Source organism: Parasteatoda tepidariorum, chromosome 5 (genome assembly GCF_043381705.1).
Source record: "Parasteatoda tepidariorum isolate YZ-2023 chromosome 5, CAS_Ptep_4.0, whole genome shotgun sequence".
Lineage (NCBI taxonomy): Eukaryota > Metazoa > Arthropoda > Arachnida > Araneae > Theridiidae > Parasteatoda > Parasteatoda tepidariorum.
Genome location: NC_092208.1, coordinates 72,674,078 through 72,689,486, shown reverse-complemented (window position 1 = coordinate 72,689,486; position 15,409 = coordinate 72,674,078). Strand labels below are relative to the sequence as shown.

At 33.0% G+C, this 15,409-nt stretch overlaps 1 long non-coding RNA gene across 1 annotated transcript in view; it reads left to right on the top strand.

The window, feature by feature from the left end:
• Positions 1 to 7,105: 7,105 nt before the first annotated feature.
• The window catches only part of LOC107453871 (uncharacterized), a 50,680-nt gene continuing 42,376 nt past the window's right edge, over positions 7,106 to 15,409 (top strand). The window contains exon 1 of the long non-coding RNA XR_011636731.1: positions 7,106 to 7,204. This is a non-coding gene — a long non-coding RNA (uncharacterized lncRNA). The remainder of the gene's footprint in view (positions 7,205 to 15,409) is intronic.

The following is a 15,409-nucleotide window of genomic DNA, read 5'->3' as shown; positions in this document are numbered from 1 at the left end:
AGAAAATTATAAAAATTAATGTCCTACCTACTCTTAATTTTTGCAAATTTTTACGAACCCAGACTACATGTTATCGGAGTAAGTTTTTGAATCTTAAATAGGACCACAAAGGCTGTTTACTTTCTCAAAACTCTGGCTTTTCTCCGTGTTATCGTTTTGCACTATTTTCAGAATATGCATAGATTGCGCTGGGTATAGATAGGCTAAGCTTGACCTCATAGTCATAAGTAACAATTACAAACCTTGAAAGCAACCCTAATATGTTTTCCCCCTAGTATGTAAAGATTGCAGCAAACTCGTTTATTAATATGGTTAAATGAGCCGCACAACTTAGTCAGGATTTCAAAACATAATCTTCGGTATTTTAATAAGTTTTTGAACGAAGCAAGAGAATACAATTTTGTCATAATTGTATAATTAAAAAGGGCTGAACAAGCGATTTTAACTGGGCGAAGTTGAAAAAATCTGACAAAATTGTCCCCAGTTTATAATAATCTACGTACACAAGTGTTTGGAAAAAAAATTATCAAGTTAAATGTACCTCTAAGATAATCAAATTAACGATTCAAAGCTAAAAGTGACCGTAATTATTCTTGTTGTCCTTCCTCATTTATCATTAAGATTTGTGGCCAAGCACGGCATTAAACGTTTAATGGTTATGGACCGCACATTGTTTTCAGCCAAGGCAAATACCTTCGCCAAATAGCTAGAAAGCAAATTAACAGAAATAAGCACTCATATCATTATCGTTTATCTATTATAAGAAGAGAAGGAGATGATATCGATAATAGGCTTGGTTGAATATCATCTTTGGCTTAATTGCTCGGCGAAGTTGATTGTTCCTGAATTCACTTCCTTATTGGCATTTCTATCCCATCTGTGTTGTTAGGGTATTGAATGATACCCTTTATGTAAAGATACTAAGAATATTTCGACTACTTAATCTGAGTATCGCGTTTTTGTTCTTTCTTGTCTTCGTGGTGGTAAAAAAAAGGGTATGTGGCCAAATATATAAGTCTGAGATAATATATTCTTTAAATGTGGCGTGCTTGTAGTGGTGGGATTCACTAGGTAGTGGTACGAAGACATTTTGGCTGCATTATAAAAAAGAACAATTCTATGTCCTCGTACAAAACTTATTTACCTTTTTAAAAAATTTCGGAATAGGGGAACAATTTTTTTCTTTTCTTTTCTATTGCCTGAGATTTTATAACGGATCTTGTATATTTTCAAGTCGCTGATTTCAATTCTGAAATAGGTTTCTCACTCCAAGCTACACTTTTTTTTTTTAATGAAACTTTCAGTCTATTTTTTGACAAAAAGTACAAATTTAAAAACGTTACATAAAAACAAGGGGTCACCTAAACGTCATGACAAACTTCCTATAGGGGTTAGGGAACATATGGATTAAAATTGGATAGGAACCCATGCCCGAAAATGTGGTCATACACCACTATGGACGCTTCCTTATTATGAACTATTACTTCTTGTGATTTGGAACAGGTCATAATAGAGAGGCACCCTTAGCCGTATGCGATAACATAATATCGTTTCCTATGCAATTTTAATCCAGATGATGTATTTCTGACGATAAGTTTCAACGTTTGTTTTGAAAATTTACTAGACTGGTNGTTGTTCGAGGAAGAAGCACATCGAAACAAATGATTGCCTGTTTCTTCGGCATTAACGGTCATGTGGCAACAATGGCGTTAGAGCAACGCAGGACGGTTAATTTTGAATAGTACACGACCATTTGTTTGCCAGAAGTCATCGGAGAAATTCGAAGAAAGCAGAAGAACAGGCGAATCATTCTTCATCATGAAAATGCGAGCTCTCACACATCGACTCAAACAAAGGCATTTCTGACGGAGCGAAAGATCGAACTGATGGGGTCATCCGCCGTACAGCCCTGATTTGGCACCCAATGACTTCTTATTCCCACACATCAAAAGTAAATTACGTGGACAACGATTTTCGACCCTGGAAGAAGCGGTTGATGCATTCAAAACGCATGTTTTGGAGTTACCTCAATCGGACTGGAAAAAGTGCTTTGAAAATTGGTTCAAACGCATGCAAAAGTGTATTGATCATCATGGAGAATATTTTGAAAAACAATAAAACCAATTTCGATCCTACATATTTATTTTTTCATTATTAGGCCAGAAATATAAATAGCAACCCTCGTATCGTTTCCTATGCAATTTTAATCAAGGTGATGTATTTCTGACGATAAGTTTCAATGTTTGTTTTGTAAATTTACTAGACTGGTTCAAACGCAGCTAATTTTATTGAATTGAATTGGCACAAATTTTCATGCGTCTGACAGTGGACACTATAAGATCGCCCCTGTGACTGATCGCTAATGAGAATTTTGCATTTATTAGAATTACTAATATTTAAACTAGCCATCACGAATAATAGCTAATTTATTACTTTGACTACACTTTTAAACGCCAATGTTCTTTCATGAAACATTGATGTTTTTCCAAAGGAAGAGAACATATTTTTGTTGTACTTTATTTCCTAGAGTAAAAAAAAAGAGCATTAAACACTTAAACAAAATTTAAAATATTTGATAATTTCCTAGCATTTATTAAATTAAATATTCGCTTTTGAGAACGGCATGAAAAATTGAAGGTTAAAAGAGCAAATTTGTTTTAAAAAAATCGTTTAACAAACTGGCTCATGTAAGCATGAATAAATATTTCTTAGTAAATTGATCAAGTTCAAATACATAAATTTTTTTATTCTAAACCATTTTAAACATGTGTGTAATTTAAGTTCTCTAGCCAAGTTTGTCTTCTAAAAGTAGTGAAGTAACTGCATCTCCAAAGTAATTAATAGTCACTAGATATTAAAAAAAAGTAATGTAGCTGCAGTTAAACTACATTTGTAATAAAGTTGCGGTAGTTATAGTTAACTAAAATAATAGTATAATTTTTCAGAACCCTGGTCATTAACATATAATAAATAAATCTTACACAATTGTCCATAAAATAAAAATGTTTCGGAGGCTAATTTTACAGTATTTGCAATGAAATGTCATGTTCCAATTCGATAATTTAATTAGATAAGTTTATGCTGCGTTTTTCGCAATTTTTCAACATCCTAATAATATTATAACACTACACTATGCTGTAAGCAAGTTTTATTTAAAAATTTGTTGCTCACATTCCAGCGCAGTAAAAGGTTCTTCTGTTATCAGCAGGCAGCAAACGACTACATAATTCAGCCATTAGTTTTGAAATGTGAATTTTATCGAAGAATTTTTTTATAGCGGTTGTTGACAAAATAAAAATTTTATTACAATGTAACCATTTTTTTTAATTTAAATTTCTTTTCTTCTCTTTCTTTCGCATTAGACTTGAGTTTTCGATCATGATTGAGTATTACAGAGCACTCGATTTCTCGTATTCACCGATAAAACTTTTTAAGTGCTTCACGATAACTTCAGAAGTTCAATAAGAATTCTGTCTTCACTGATAAGGTTTTTTTTTTCCTGGCCTGTTATTTTCTTAGCTAATGCTTTTAAATGCATTATACAAAGTGTCAACTTTCATTAAACATTAAAAGTTCCTGTTTTTGACTTATTGTTATTCTTCACCTTCGATACTTTTGATAAAGTGATAATTTATGTTGCAAGAAGCAGTTTTAAGTATCGATTTCTTTTCTTTCTGACATTACCTTAATTAAACAAAAATATTTTTTTTTTGTATTTAAAAAATTGAGATTGTATTAAATAAACATCAGCTCTTACGATAGCACAATAAGGTTTTTATTTTAAAAAAAATTCGGAGAAGTTGAGAACATTATGTTTAATTTGAATGAAGGGATAGAACGTTCGCCTCCCAAGGGCTCGATCCAGGCTCGACTCCTTGGCTCGTAGATACGAATTCTGCTCCCAGCATACACTGATCACAGTGCTGACGTAAAATATACTCAGTGATAGACAGATCATGGGTTAGACTCCCCTTGCGTCGGGTAAATCGTGTGAGGCTTGGTGGTTTTCGAGTCTTTTTTTTTCTTTGCGTAACGCAAACCATACTCCACTTGCCAAATTCGCTTGGTGAAACCAAGCGTATTTAAGACAAAGGCGCCACCCACAGCCAAGAATATGACTTCAGCCACACACACACGTCACAGCTCATTTTACAGGGCGGACCCATTCATTCATCCACAAATCGTAATTTTGAAGTGAACCAGAGACCGATCAATCTCCAATTCAATACCCCTGGAGGTATTGATTTGTTATGGGAACTTGAAGGACTTCGCAAACCGACATGTTTAGCGTGCACCAGTCACCACAAAACCATCTGACGCCGTGCAAATGTTTTAGATAGAGTGGTCTGTCAGGGAAGAGAAAATTTTGTTTTGTAGTTTTTATAGTAAGTAGATTATACAGCCAGTAGTTTTTACAGTAGTCTTTAGAGCCATCTATTCAGGTGCTTTGAAACTAATTTTGTAACTTTTTTTCGAAAAACAGTTTTCTTAGTAGAAAGCAGCAAATCGTACATTTCTAACTCCTCCCCCTCATTTTTAATTAATTTTTTCAATCATCGGACATTTTCGGAACACCCAGATTATTTTATATGCATTTTGTTCTTAAGTGTTAAGTATTTTTTTCAAATTTGGTTCTCAGCTTGATCATAAGCACTTATAGTAAATCATGTTTCACCCAGGTTCATAAAATATTACTTGTATAAGTAAAACATATTTTATATTTTTATTTCATATCCGCCGTTGAACAGACGACCCAATTTTTGGGTTTACGACTACTAATATTCAATCCGTAGCCTTTTAATTTGGAACCAATCCAGAAAACAAAGAAACTCCTGGATCAGTACCCCCAGAGGTTTTGATTTATTATGGCAACATGGAGGACTTCGCCACTCGCAGTTGCGGATCCAGGGGTCATAGGGGTCATGACCCCCCCCCCAAAAAAAAAAAAATTTTTTTTTTCTTTAAAAATAGTTTTTTTAATAGTTTACAAAAAAAGTAAAATATTTTAAAAATTATTTAAGGGGGCATAGACACCTAGATAGGTCGGAAAAATTGATTTTATTCCCATCTAATTGTGTTTTTCAATGTTTAAGAATCATAAACCAAAAGATTAAAACGAAATTCGTCATAGTTTGATTGTAAACATTAATAATATTGAAGCGCGCTTCAATAGGTTTAACCAAAGATTGTATTTGCCAAAGTTTCTAAAAAAACGCATTACATTTATTATTTAAAGATTTTGAATACTTGAATAGTTCGTTATGTTCATTATGAAAAAAATAAATGAGAAAACTAGCATTAAAAACCCCAGTTTTTTTTTTCAAAAAAAAATATTAAAAAAAAATTGTTTTTATAAAAAAATTAATTGTGGGGGGGGGGGGGGGGGGATCTGAGTCTATGACCCTCCCCAGGAAAAATTTATGGATCCGCCCCTGGCCACTCGACAGATTTAACGTGCATCAGTCACCATTTACTACATTATCTTCGGTCGCCTGCGATCGAACCCACGAACTCTTGGACATGGGCCCAGTGCCCTACCAACCTGGCTATCCCGGCCTAAATAAAACATATTAGACGAATTCTGCTAAATTCAAGATTTGGTTTTAAGAGGTTTTAATTTTTTTTGAACATATCTCTTTATTGGACAAACCAAGCTCACCAGCATTCGCCTTTTTCGAATTCAGTTAGGAAGGTGCGTCTTTCGGTTGACAAGAAATCACCACAAAGGTGAAAGTGTGTCTTAGCTCAGAGCCCCCATTCGTTAGACTAATTTCTCAATTTAGACATAGATCCGATGGGGAGAGAAATTTTAGCCACGATCCTATGGCGACCGGCTTAGTGACCAGCCAGGGATTTTCGATTTCACAGATTTTGCGAGCATACATGTCAGTGGGTCTTCGTGGAGTCGAGGATCGAAACTGGACCCCTCCGGACAGGTGTCCGATTCTCTAACTAATGTGTTACCAAAGTTACCTACTTGTAGTTATAATTTCGCTTACTTGAGGGGAAAATTTGATTAAACATTCTTGACATTTCAGTTGTTCTTTTATTCGCAAAAAATAGAATGATAAATTTTGAAATGCAGCAAAAAAAAAATTTCATGTTATTTTTGTACCGACTGATGTGTAGTGGTCAGGGAGCTGACATCTCATCAGAAAGGTTCGGCGTTCGAATCCCGAAAAATCATAAATGTTCTTTCATTATCTGTGTTATCTCTCCTTACTGTGGAAGCAACGTGGGCCTACCTGATCTGGTGCCCCTGAAAGAGTGACCAGCAAATCTGCCCTACTAATACACAAACGACGAGTGCCAATTGGGTGGGTATTTGAAGAAAATGTTATTTTTGCACAAAATGAAACATATATTATTGCTAAATATAAAAACAAATAAAATGATACAAAGTCAATTAATTTGAAATAATTGCTCCTTTATCCTTTTTTCTTTTCAATTTTTTACAAAATATGCAAATCCAAATAAATAAAAATGAACTTTTCCATTATATAAAAATTCTGTTACATTGTCAAAGAACCACCAAATTACATCCATGCTGTACTTTATATACAATATGAAAATCTCTTACCGTGTGCAACGAACCATGTAAACAGAAAACACAATACACTCGGCAGTCGTTTCACCTTTATGAATAAAGGTAAAAATAATAAAAATAAAAACATAACAACAGAAATATTACTCTAACACCTATGGCCCAAAACGGGAGCAAAATTGCTACCATCGTTCCCTGATCCTTTAAAAAAAAGTCATGAACAAAACGATCTTTGAAAAGCCGTGAATGGCAACGATAGATGCAGAGAAGTGGGGGGTGGTTGCTACTGCGCTGTAATTACTTCTTGGTTGAAGAGAAAGAAAAAAAAAGAAATCTCAATCCCTCGAACTTGTCAAAAAGCATTGTTGGCTACATCTAAAAACGAATTCTTCTAACAATGGCAGTATAATGTATAATATAATACTACACCCACCTCCAAGGCCCCGCCCGGCCCTCAAAACCCCCCTCCTGGAATGCAATGTAATGACAGTCAGTCTGACCGCCTGTCCTACCATTACGTAATTCCTGCCGCCTGGGAAAAAAGGCCAGCTTAGTAATTATCCTTTCTGTGACATGGGCAATTACTGAGACTCTTACATTTTTCGTGCCTGTCCAAAATCGGGGAAGCCTGGGGCAAACATTTTGCTCAGTGGATTGAAGGTGTGTGTGTTTTTATTTTTAGTTTCGTTTCGCTATTGTTTAATGTATACATCGCTTTGGCTTTCTTATTTTTTTTTATAGCGTTCGATTTTTTTTTCTTCTTCATCTTATTTTACAGAAGCTTGTTTTTGGAGGACCCCCCGCCCACGAGTGTGAGCCCCCTCTCCCAGAACAAGAAGTCAGCAGGTATAATTGGGGGGATCGTATACAAAATGCGCTCGCATATTTTACAGGAATGCAATTCAAGTTTTTAAGGATTACTTTCAGAACAATCGGCTAACCGTTGAACCATGATATCGATGCATTTAACAATGCGAATTTGTTTCGACTGTGGTATGTCGTTAGATTGCATTCATTTTCATTCAAGTTGTGCAATAGTATCGGACATTTAGTTAAGCGAATACGATAATAGGCTTCAATCTTGCACCATATTGTGAGTGCAGCAAATTTGAACGATATTATCACTGTACGTTTCACAACTTCAAACATTGCACTTTTTTGTCCACAGCTATGAATCATGTAGATATGATAAAAATGTGGTGATGTAGTAAATTAAATTTAGATTAATATCTTATATTGTGTAATAAAAATATTATTTATTTCTAAACCATTTCTTATGGTGTAATTATGCTTTAAACTAAGTGACAGACCAAATGCTTTTCTTCACGTCTTTTAGGGCCTTGTTGGTGAGGTTGATTTAGCAATTCCTTACCACGGCCCGGGTTGGAACTCAGTCCTTCGTGCTAAAGACTGGGTATTTGATCAGATAGCACGTGATCATGGCTATTATCCAATCACTGACCCTTATCCATGGCAAAGCACCTAGCACTGTTTTTCAGAACTTTATTTTTTAACGGCCACATGGCGGGAATGAATGGATAGAATGAATGGCAGGAACACATGGTAGGAATAAATATAATTTTAACTCCGGTCAAATGAGGTGGACACCACCTGAGGCGGTGCTTCTCTCTTTAAACTTCAGTACCAGTACCAAAGAAGGGATTTTCAGACACGAACGATTTGACGCACACTTTGACCGATTTACGTGCATCTGCACTGATCGGTTACTAGTGGCTTCGAATCCACTCTAGCGCAAAATCAGAGTTTGAAAAAACAATGCATGGATGGGTGGTCGGGGAGCGTAGTACTAAGACAGGTAATTACTTCCACCTTATACCCTGTGATGTAAATTGTGGTAGTGCAGTACGCGCAAGAGCCAGTATTGTCTTCGGAACATCATTAGAAATGAGTCTCAGACCAAAGGCTCTAGCTCGACGTTAACAATCTCAAACCATGAAAAAAATCTTCAAATTCGTTCAAAGCAAAAATGGAATTCTAACGTTTCGTTCGTTCAATAAGATGCTTTGAATAGTGTTCATTGACTCTATTCAAAAGGTATATATGTTTTCGTATTGTTTGCGTTTGACATTTTGATTCTCACGGCAAACATAAATCAGTAGAAGAAAGAGATTTCGCATTTTAAACTGAGGTAATTATTTCCTTTACTTTAGACCAGCGTTTTCTAACCTACGTCCCAATCCATTTGCTCTATTTTAGATGCAAGGGTTTGTTCGTAAGCATTATAAAACTTTGGTTTCCCTTAAGAAAAAAAAAAGAACAAAATTTAAAAAAGGGAGAAGGAAAAAAAAAAGAAAGACATAAGGTATAAAATTTTGTGACACGTTTAAGGCTCTGCATTAAGACCAATAGTCATCACTTTTAACGTTTAAAATTATGCGACAGGTATGTTTTCATGGTAATTAGATAATGTCCTTGTGATATTTTAACAGGCAATTTAATCACTATGTTAAATGTGTCTCAAGTTATTTCTCATGATTCTGCATAATAAAAGGTATCAGGTTTTAGTATAGTTTAAGTATTAGATATTATTATAAGTCTTAGCATTAAAATAAGTATAAAATATTTTAAATACTAGATTTTATTATATTTTTTAAAATAAGTATTAGGTACTCAAAGCTCTAGACAATATTGTAATTCTTATTTTCAAAATAAAAATAAGGTATTTTATGAAATGGGTTTCATTGCTTTACTATGTGTATTTGAAACCTAAACTGAGAGGTAAAGCGGAAATGGAGAAAATTGAAAATATTGTTTTTTTTTTTATTTTTTTTATTTTTATTTTTTTTTTTTTGCTAAGGACAGCAGAAAACACTGTCCTGTCTGTTCCAGAGAAAAATAATATTAGAAATAGTTTTGCTTGCTGTTGTCGTAGGTCATTAAGGTAATGTACTAGAGGTGTAATTGTTCTTGTTTGCCTGTGGCGCCATCTATGACCGAGAGCTCGACTTACAGGGCGGACGCATTCATAAATCCATTCATTCAGCCACAGACCGTAATTTTGACCTGAATCAGAATACGATCAATCTCCGATCCAGTACCCCCAGAAGTATAATTTGCTGTGGGAACTTGGATGACTTTGTGACCCGACTGATTTAAAGTGCATCAGTCACCATTTACTACACGGAGAGTCTTCGGCCGGCTGGATCCGATCTCCGGTTCTTACGAGCGTAAGTCCAGCTTCTACTTGCCAGGCTATCCCGGTCAATTTTGGTTGTAATATAATAAACTAAGTTATCCCCTAGAGCAACAATCAAAAATCAATGTATCATAAACATAATTTAAAATTTGAAATTATGTAAAATGTCTTTTCGTCGAAATTAGAATAGAGAGAAAATTTTATTTATTTTTTCTTTCTCCCAATGAACTATCAAATGATGCTGTAGCTTTAAATGCCCTTCAACAAAAATTTATACTCTAAAATTATTATCAACAAAAAATTATTCTCTATTATCAACAAAAATTAATGTTATCTCTCTCAAAAGGAAAGTTCACGAAATTTAGAATAAGCATGTTTACGATATTTCACATTAATTGGTTTACATAAACTTGAAAGAAAATTTTTTTTCATAGATTTTTAAACACAATAATAATAGTATACATTTATCAAATCAGAAAAATTTTATCTTAATCCAAAAATAAGTTTCACTCTTAAATGCTAAGATAAGTTGAAAATAAATAACTAAAAAAAAAAAAATTAAAAAAAAAATTAAGAAAATTATTAAATAAAAAAAATTCGTTAATAAATAAAAATTCTTTATAAATAAATTTTCGATTTGTAAATGAAACAAAAAAAAATAATTATAATAAATTGTAAACTTGTTTTTATAGTTTTCAACTATATCAAAAAATTAAAAGTATAATTTTTAAAATATTTTTTTTCTTTTGAAAAATCTTTCAGAAAATTTGTGAACGAATTTAATGAACAGTAGCACTGGTACAAAAGGACAAAATATTTTAAAAAGTACATATATATTTAAAATCCGTAATACAATTTTATTTACTTAAAATATAATCCCCAAAATATGTTGCAGAATTACCTCGGAGCATTTTGTTCGGTTGCCACCCCCAACAATCCTGATTCTACCTTTCCCCTCATTCTGTTGGCGTGGGAAGAAGACTATTGCGACGTTAATTGCACAAGTCACGCCGACAGCGCATTTCTTACTTCTTCAGATTATCATTATTGCTTTTACTTTTCTCTTGTTTTTCTTTTTTACATTTCTTATTACCCTTTTTTTATTTTATTTTCCCTCGATGTTTTCTTCTCAATACATTTAAAGATCGGAAAGCACCTGCCAGTCGAATAAAAGAAGAGCAGACGATCAGGAGTTCTCGTGCTAGGAGAAGAGCCATGGAATTTGTTCTATCAGTATTTAATCAAAGTCGTTTGGCGACACATTGATTATAAAACATCAGTCGGTCGGAGTTGTGGATGAGGCCTGACGTGACGGGTGGAAAATTCCCTTTTCAAAATGATAATTGCATTCTTTACAATTTTACCTCGCAATGTTGCGGTTAAGGAAAAGTAATTATTTTATTTCATATAGTTTTAATAGCATATCTGCAGGTAGGTGTGTCCAAAATTTTTAAGATTGGGTATTCTCTGAAAAATACTAGAGATAATAAGAAAAATAATAAAATTTAAAACCACTGCAATACAAACAAATGTACAATTTACTATCAAAATAACTATATGTTTATTTTTTCCTAATGCAAATGTTTGTTGATGCTCAGTTTCAAATACGAAATGAAACATCTCTGTAATGATGAAAAATGGTTTTCTGAACATGATAGGACATTGTTCTTTCAGATATCGTTATTGGATTAATAAATTTAAAAAAGTTCGTCACGAGTTTTTTTCTTTTTTTCTACCCTTTTTTTCTTTCTTTTTTCTATTTCGTTTAGATTTAAAATAATGCAAGTTTGCACAGCTAGATTTACTTTTGTTCTCAAACATGAAGAAGATCTCCAGGAATTTTTAATCAACCAAACAATATGAAGGCTTATGGTAACGAGCAAAATTCTTTTAGTCTTTTAAGAAAATATCATATTCATTCACTCAGCATGATTATTCTAAGCTTTTCGCATTGATCCAAAATACTTTAAGGCTATTTATTTAGCTTTTTAATCAGTTAATTAAATTTTTTTTCAATCAATTTAATCTACACTGTTTGAAACTTCTTGGTTAAAGTGGTTAAATAGCAATTTATTCTATTGTTATTTAACCATATTCAACCAAAGCAGTGAAATAACCATAAAAAAGATGATACCCAAACTGTTAACAGTGATTAAAAAAAAACATTTATTGATAGTTTTTACCTAATACGGTTTAAGAACCAGAATTCTAAGGTGCGCGATCTAGGCCCAACTTATTAAGCCATTTTATGCAGCTCGGTACATACTGTAGCTGAGAGAGCTAAACAGTCCCATCTCATGACTAGCTGAACAGGGGTTCGAATCCCAATGATTAATCCCAAACTTGATATCACATATTTCATTCTTTCAATACACGAAAAGTTTCCAGTGTTCTGCACTCTTCAAACAATGACTCTAGACTATGAGATTAGGAAACTATCATTCATGCATTAATGGCACAGCACCCACAGAGCTTCAATGTCCGTTTAATTAAGTTGTATTTTTATGGTTTAGAATCGTTGCAAAACCATATAGTTTTGTTTAACCATATCAGTTGAGTTGTAAACGGTTTCAAAACCATGATGGTAAACAAATATTCCTAACCATGAACTTTATGATTAATAGGATGGACAAACTGCTGCTGGTTATTTTACTGTATATTCAGGTTCAGAATTCTAACAGTGTGCAATACTTTGCAACACTATTCCACTATTATTCTCCAATTAATATTACTATACAATACAGATAGTGTATGCAAAAAAATAATGATTAATAAATATGTATTAAATAAAGCCTTCCAGTGGACGCATCGCAATTTTCTAGCGTATTTCATGTGCTTTAGTGTGTAAGCGGAATCACTGCTTAAGGTTGAAAGCATTAGGTTGATTAGAAAATGCTGGAGACTTTCAATTTGCCTCTTGCATTTCAAAATGGTGATGGTTCTAGCAAAAAGCGGAATTTGTTAATTAGTTTTACGATATATCGAAGTGGAAGAAGCCTTTTTTTGAACACTTTTAAGTATATTTGCAAAAATGACCAATAAGCCAACTTTTACAGAGCTAGTGAAAATTCTTTTGGGTCAAATCCTGCTTAACCGATCAGCCACGGCTAATATCAGGCAAAAATTTAAAATTTCACTGTCATCGTTCAGTTTTTTATCATGTGAAAAAGTAAGAAAAATACTGTATATGGATAAGTAATACATTGAATATCTTAAAATAATATTTAAAAAAAAAGCGAAGTTTTTCTGTAGCAGAAGAGGAAGTGCTTCGCATTTTTATTAACATTTTATGCTAAATACATCCATATAATAATTACATACGCATGAAACAATGGATACAAGTTTGCCTTGTGAACGACTTTGATTACCAAATGAAATTCGAATGTGTTTAAGGAGTCTATAGCTTGTCTACGGTAAGAACTCTCCCCTGAAAAAAGTCTGAGGCCGTCTGCTGCTATGGAAACAAGAATAGCGCATCTCAGGGAGGGTAGCTTTTTTTCTATCTAGGGCTAACACAGTAGACCGAAGAAACCCGATTCAAAATTCTCGCTGACCCGAGCCGAAACCTGTCTTAAACAATTACCCCACACCCCTACTTAAAATAGTTATACCTCGTTACCATAGTCACCGCCACGGGTCCCGACGAATGGCTAGGGGAGTTCTTACGTTAGACAAACTATAATAACACAGAGATGCCAACTTGCTCCGGACAGCAGATACATATTTTCGAGCGGTAGTCTTTTAATGTATGATTCTTGGTTTAGTAAATTCGATTTATAGGGTTTTTACTTACCCCCAATTCTAATTAAATCTAACGGTTATGTGATACACTGCTTTGTTAGAGTTAAGCTGAGTTGAGCTTCTTAAAAAAATTGGCAAAATTAATCGGAAATATTCAAATTTTAGTTCGAAGTTGTCTGTTGTTTTCAAAAATATTTTGTCCAAACCTGGAGCAGTTGGTATCTCTGTTAATATACATTTACGGTAGTGATTACGGAACATAATATGATTTTTACATTTTCTTTTTTTATATTGAGTCCTTTTGTAATGGATACCCAATGTAAACAAAGTAATATGATATATTTTTTACAAAATCAGAGCAAACCAAATTTTATTTCAAATATTCGTTGTTTTGTAATGTGTTTCATATTATTCTCAATAATCTGAAAGTCTTATACAATATCCCTGATTGATGATACATGGTTTTTAGTATCATAGGGTTCCAGTTGAAATTTAAAAAACTTCCTTTGCCTCAAAATTAGAATGACATTAATAAAAGTTGACATGTTTTGAGAGTTCAAGAATAAGCACTCATTCTCGTCTCGAGAGTCTTGAGAATGGGTGGCTAGTTTTGAGCGCCGACTTTACTTAATATCTTCATAATTTTGAAGCCAATGAAGTTTGTAAATCATCAAGTATATCTTTCCTCTTTAGTTATTTGGGATTATTCATTTTAAAGCTGCTTTCATTCATCATTGTTTTCATCAATGCTGTTTTCATTCATTTTAAAGCTGTTTTCAATCATTCATTATAAAGCTGTTTTTTTTATTACGGTTTTTAATATTTCCAGTTCTTTTGAAATCCCTCCGCATAATGTTTACAAGTGGGTTAGTGATTTAGTTATGAACTAATAACCAATAATTGTTTAGACGATAACATTTTTTTATCGATAATAACAATCATTAAATGTTTAAAAAAAATTAATATTTTTTAACGTTTAGTAATTGGAATGAAAAACAATTCGTATTGAAAAAAAAAATAATAATTTGTGTTTCGAAAGAAAAACAATTATTTTTAACCAAATCGATTTCGGATGATTGCTATTACTTAGAATTGATTGCTTTGCACAGATAATTTCATCTACTTCATTTTATTTTTAATCTGACAGTTAGTCACGCGAAAATTTAAGTAATTGAAGAGAACCAGACAGGATTAAAAAAAAAGTCTGATAAATGATTTTCTAACCACTACATTTACATATATTTTATGCACATTTCATTTTGGTTCGAGAATTGTTTTCTAGAACTATAAGTAAAGTTTTAAAATTGTGACTTCGCTTCGTCAGCTTGTGATTTAGATAATGTTGATTTCATTTTTTTAAACAACTGTGCCACAAAACATTCTTTTCATTTATGAGTAATATGATGGAATTAGTGTAAAAATCATTTTATTTATTGGAGCTGTAGTTTATGTAAATCATCTCATTTAACTGTTGATGATTCTCTGTTATACCGATCGTTAATAATCTTTGTTTGTGTATTAAGGAATCGTTTTAGCAGATGAAACACAAATAGTTCCGGAAATGTAATAATAACAGTAGTTTAAGCATATATATTTCTCTTATGTAGCACCGTAAGCTCAGGTATTTCTCTCTATAGCTATTATACATTTTGTAATATTGTCTTCTGCTTGGTCACCAATTAGCTTATATGTTGTACAAGATACTTTTGGCAGTTTACCAAGCTGGTCGACAAAGGCGGCTAGCATAATACTATAAAACGCCCGAAGTTATATATCATGTGATAAGAGATTCTATAAGGTAATTTGGGGCAATATAATGATACAAAATAATTTAATATTGGTATTTTGTTTAAATTCCACACCCGTCTATCGTCTAATCACGATTTTTTCATATCAAGTTCATTCATATAAATTTTAAATTTGTATATTCAAACTCATCATAAACATACTCTCTCTCTCTCTTTATA